The sequence below is a fragment of the Pinus tabuliformis genome, chromosome 1_1 (assembly GCF_031772625.1).
Source record: "Pinus tabuliformis cultivar Carrire ecotype Pingquan chromosome 1_1, CPIR1, whole genome shotgun sequence".
NCBI lineage: Eukaryota > Viridiplantae > Streptophyta > Pinopsida > Pinales > Pinaceae > Pinus > Pinus tabuliformis.
In genome coordinates this window covers 826274969-826280968 of record NC_142297.1, presented here as the reverse complement: position 1 = coordinate 826280968, position 6000 = coordinate 826274969, and the positions used below count along the sequence as shown (strand labels likewise).

The window sequence follows — 6000 nt, the reverse complement described above, 5'->3', positions numbered from 1 at the left end:
AAATATTGGAAACTCAAAGGCCATCTTCTTTTATGTTCTCGTAAGTCCCCATTCCACTCGGAAAACTCCAGTCTATCATATCATTCTTGCAATTGTAAATCACGAAAGAAAAAATGTAATATATTTTTTGTGTAATCCCAACCTCATTTTTTTTTAGGTTGTTTTGTAAATCACGAAAGCAATGTCGAATGTTAAGTTTAATGAAATTTGTAAAATCACGAAAGTTGCGTCGGATATTAAATTTTATATACAATATATGAAAATTTAAAATACATACTTTACTGGGATGTTCATGAAAATGTAAGTTTGTTACATGTACATATTTCCACTGTAGCCATTCCTCAAGTAGAACAAAAGAAGATTTGCAATGCCATTCAATTCTAAAAACATCCATGAAACAAGGAAATTTACTCCGGGTAAGATAATTTTCACATTAAAAGCAATAATAATAAGGTTTATGATTATTCTTTATAATCAGCTGAGATATTTAATTCACTTTTTTACAACAGATAGCCTAATTATTAACCTTTCTACTTCTGAAAGCAGTAATAATAAGGTTTATGATTATTCTTCATAATCACCCGAGATATTTAATTAACTTTTTTACAACATACAGCCTAATTATTATTGTTTCTGCTTCTAATCATCACCATTTAGCGAAACAACTCAAATATCAATTTTGCGTTGATTGCCCTGCACTCTTTATAACTGGCAACATTGATGAGGAGTATGAGGGTTATTGCAGTTTAGCTTACAAGTTGAATAATTGGTTAATGTGGTTGCTGCAGTTTAATCAAACCAAAATATGCACCTCCTTCACCTTTTCTCAGTAGAGAAGGTTGATTTCCTTGTTCAACAACCTTTCCATTCTCAATGATTGCTATACTTTCAGCATTCTGAATTGTGCTCAAACAATGAGCTACAACCACGCTGGTTCTTCCTACCATGACTCCATCCAGTGCTTCTTGAACAACTTTCTCCAAATGACTATCTAAAGCACTTGTTGCCTCGTCCAACATCAAGATACATGGATTCTTTATAATTTCCCTTGCTATTGCTATTCTCTATTTCTGCCCCCCAGACAACTGAGTTCCCCTGTTGCCGGTGTAGGTCTCATATCCATCCCTCATGCCACTGAAACATTAACAATGCATGGAATTTAACAAGAAGTCTGGCAAGTTGTTCATATAGGGCTTATTTATTTATAAGTTAAAAGAAAAAGATAACCTGCATTGAATTCAGTAAGAATATTTATAATAACCACTAATTTTTAGGTTTAAGAAACTTGGCTAATAAAATATGAAGTTTAAGATAGGATTCATGAAGTGTCCCATGGAAATTATGTTTTGTAAGTTCAGAGAAGTTTGTGAAACAACTTATACATCATGAAAAAAGAAACAACTTATACATCATGCAAAAATAAAAAATCGTGGTTGGAAAACAAATTTTGCAATGGCTGAAAAACAAATTGAACAGTGGTCAGGGGATTTATTTCAGTCTACTTACGAAATGAAATCATGGGCATTGGCAGCCTTTGCAGCCTCTACTATCTCAGTTTTTGTTGCATTCTCTTTACCGTAAGCAATGTTCTCTCTGATGTTGCCTGCAAATAGAGTTGGCTCCTGCCCTACGAGGGCTATGTGTTGTCTCAGAGACCTCAAATTAAAGCTCCTGATGTCTTGCCCATCAATTAGTAAAACCCCTTTCAGGGGATCGTAGAATCTTTCTATCAGTCCAATGATGGTTGACTTGCCACATCCGCTCTTTCCCACTAATGCTATGCTGCTCTCTGCATCGATCCTGAGACAGAAATCTCTCAAGATCATGGTGTTTGGGCGAGCTGGATAAACAAAATCGACATCCCTGACCTCTACAGTGCCTTGGATATTATTAGGCTTAGTTTTTTCAGGGTCATCTGGGTTTATATGAGTATCTCTGTCCAAAATTTCAAAGACAGATGTAACGGCATCAGATCCCTTCGCCAGGTCAGAAGTCATACTCCCTGCATCTGCGATCATTCGACCCATTCTTGCGAAAACAAAGTGGTTTAATAAAAAGTCATGGAAACTGATATCTGTGAGTAATAAGCTTCCCTCCATACCAAAACTCAAGTGGCCAATAGCATATTTCGAAAAACCTAGATGTTCCCAGGGCCAATCCTACGTACCATGACTATCTATTGATCTCTCTGCGTGGGCTGTAAACAGGGTATAGTAGAATCAAGCTGTAAACAGGGTATAGCAGGATCGAGCTGTAAAGCAGAATAGTGAATCACCACTAAATAACCGAGAGCTAAATTCATTGTTAGGCAGCAAGGCAGGTCGTGCACAGCAGAGTGCACAACAGAAATCAAAAACATTATTGTAGTAGGTCGTGGAAGTGCAGTGGAAGAGCAGAAAGCGAAAAGCAGGAGGAGCAGAAATCGGAAAGCAGTTTTGGTGAGGGAGGAATAGTCCGAGAACATATGCCAGATGTCAATTAAACTAGATGCCAGTTGGACGCCAGATGTCAATCAGAGAATCAAAAGGTAGACGACTAAACTCATTCAAAGGAAGGCCTATCGGCCTAATAATTCAATATTTCAGTTAATTATAATCTTAAAATTAAATGATTATAATTATTTAAAAAAAATATGAAGTATAATTAACACTAATTTATTTTAATAAATATAATTTTTTTATAATACTTCATAATAATATGAAAAAATCTGATCATATATATATATATATCCGATCAATATATTCGACTTTAAAAAGAAAATAAAGAAACATTGTTAAAATATTTACCAAAAACTTATAGATAAGAATATTGTTAAAATACTTAACAAAAACTTATACATATTTTATTAGCAATTAATCGAGATATTTAATATGAGAATCAATGGATCTTCTTCCCTTTTAATGCCAAATTTAGAAAGGGTAAATTTTCGTAAGCTTTTGTATTCAACAAACATGTTTGCGGATTTAATGCAAGCCTCAACTACCTCTAAGATTTTATGTATCTTCTTTGCGCAGGGAAGAAGGAAGATGGCTCTCTCACAAAAAGGGAAAGCCAATGAATGGATGGTTCTAGTAATTCTCGTATTAATTATGTTTAAAGAAAGCTACTGTCTCGCTTACTTATGGAGGTGGAGAAATGGTTCTCTGGTTTTTATTTGTGCTGGCTTCAACGCCATTGTAATGATGATAGTTTTCAATGTAACCTTGTACAGTTGGTTTTGACAAAGCTCATGATATTGTTCTTCAAATCAAATTAAAAATGAAAATCCCCGTGTGATGGAGACACCAAGTGTGTTTGCTACACATACATTCAAAGGACGTCATCATCCAAATCAACACCAATACATGCAATGCAGCGGCTGGTCATTTTATTAACCCCTGTTTGTCTTTTGGGTGCTGGCGACTGATGGAGGCGTGAAAAATTGGTAGTTTGTCTTGGCCTACCCTCCTCCTTCTCGTTCTTCGGTCATATGCATGGTGTGATACGTTCCGGAATCGATGTAACATGCATTTCCTCCTCGGCCAAATAAAATTCAAATTTTAAATGTCAAATTTGCGGGAATGCGTTCCATGAATGGTTATGTAATGTAATAGTCATCGGGCAGATGGCGACATGATGGATTTGTTTTGGACGGACTGGAAGATATATACTTTGCGGGATACAGGCGAAGACGTCGAGATGGTGCACTCACCATAGAAATGTCAAATGCCAGAAACTGTTATTGATATATTAAATATTATATAGTAGTGTAAATAGGTAACTCTTAAAAACAAGTCACTAAGCCAATGATGGGCTTAGTGAATAGCAAGATCAACATACATGTCCATCCATCACCATGGTTAAGGTGTTAAGGTAGACCCTAGCAAAATTAAAGCCATTAAGGAATGGAAAATTCCCACATCCATAAAGCATCTGTGAGGATTTCTTGGGCTGACAGGGTATTATCAAAAGTTTGTTAAGAATTATGGGAGAATATCAGTACCTCTAACAATATTACTGAAGAAAGATGCATTTTCTTGGACTCTAGAAGCAACGAGGGCCTTTGAACATCTTAAAGACACAATGTGCCAAGCACCGGTATTAGCTATGCCAGACTTCACAAAAATTTTTATTGTGGAATGTAATGCCTCAGGAAATGGAATTGGTGTTGTTATAATGCAAGAAGGAAGACCCATTCCTTTTGAAAATTGTCCAATCAAAGGAAAGTATTTACACAAAGCTATTTATGAGAAGGAAACGCTGGAAATACTAAATGCACTTAAGAAAGGGTGACCTTACCTAATGGGAAGACACTTAAAGGTAAAAATAGATCACGATAGCCTTAAATACTTTTTAGAACAAAGATTATATTTAGAAGAGAAACAAAAATGGGTCACAAATATGTTGGGTTATGACTTTGAAATCATCTACAAAAAGGGAAGAAAAACATTGTTGCAGATGCACTCTCAAGAAAGGATGAGGATGTGGAAGCATTGTTTTGTGCCATTTCTATTATCCAACCAGATTGGATAAACGAAGCAAGGGATGAATGGAAGAATGATGAAGAAGTGTTGGCGCTCATTCAAAAGTTGTAGGAAGATCCCAGTACATCTACGCATTTAACTAGAAAAATGATTCGTTATGGTACAAAGATTTCTTATACCTCTGTAAGAATTCCCAACTCAAACAAAATATTCTTCTCGAATTACACACCTCTCCGTTACGAGGGCATTCAGGATTTTTAAAAACTTACCACAGGGTTAAGAAGGATTTTTTTTGGAATGGCCTTAAATCTGTTATTCAAAAGTTTGTGGTGGAATGTTTGGTTTGCCAACAAAATAAAGTTGAAACAATTAAGACCCCAAGTTTGTTACAACCTTTATCTATTCCAAGTCAATGTTGGGAGGAGGTTTCAATGGATTTTATCACAGGTCTACCCAAGTCTGAAGGAAAGAGTGTCATCATGGTGGTAGTTGATAGACTTACCAAGTATGCACACTTTTGTGTATTATCTCATCCATTTAAATCCAGTACAGTCGATATTGCATTTATGGAAACAATACAAAAGCTACATGGAAACCCAAAGATTATTGTAAGCGACAAAGATCCCATTTTCACTAGAAATTTTTGGTCGGAATTATTTTCTTGTTTGGGTACTCAGTTAGCTCATGGCTCAACTTATCATCCTCAATCTGATGGGAAAACTGAGATAGTGAAAAAATGTTTGTAAGGATATCTTCGTTGCTTTGTAACTAATAAACATACACAATGGGTCAAGTGGTTGCCTCTGGTTGAATGGTGGTATAACACTTCCTTCCATACTACAACAAAAATGACCCCATTTATGGCACTTTATGGATATCATCTACTGTCCATCATATCTTATTTAAGAGAATATTCTAAGGTTCAAGCAGTGGAAGATCACATCGAGCATCAACAACAAGTTCTTCAACTCTTAAAGGATAACCTCACTTTGGTGCAGAATAGAATGAAACAATAGGCAGATCAACATCACAACGAAAGACGTTTTGATGTAGGCGAATGGTTATTTCTACGACTACAACCATACATTAAACAAATGTCCCTCAAGCAAGCTAAGAAGGATAATAAATTATCACCAAAGTATTATGGTCCGTACAAGGTGTTGCAAAAGATTGGTACTATGGCATACAAATTGGAGCTTCCTGCATCTTCCCGAGTGCACTCAGTTTTCCATGTTTCATGCTTAAATAAGGTTATAGGTGACAAGCTCCCAGTTCAAACAATATTGTCAGAACTTGACGAGGAAGGAAAAATCATATTGGAACCTGAAGCAATCACAAAAATAAGAACTCGATAGCTATGAAATTGATCAATTTAAGAGTATCTCATCAAGTGGAAGAACTTACCCGCTGAAGATTCCACATGGGAGGATGAGAATTTTATATAAAAGCATCCAGAACTACTCAAGTGTTGAGGACAACACTTTTTTGAAGGAAAGGGGCATGTTAGGTCCCTATAATACTAGTGTATTCCCCCATT

At 35.9% G+C, this 6000-nt stretch overlaps 1 pseudogene; it reads right to left on the bottom strand.

Annotated features, from left to right (window-relative positions):
• Positions 1–770: 770 nt before the first annotated feature.
• On the bottom strand, positions 771–2027 carry LOC149216655 (putative multidrug resistance protein pseudogene; annotated as a pseudogene).
• Between the last annotated feature and the right edge of the window lie 3973 nt (positions 2028–6000).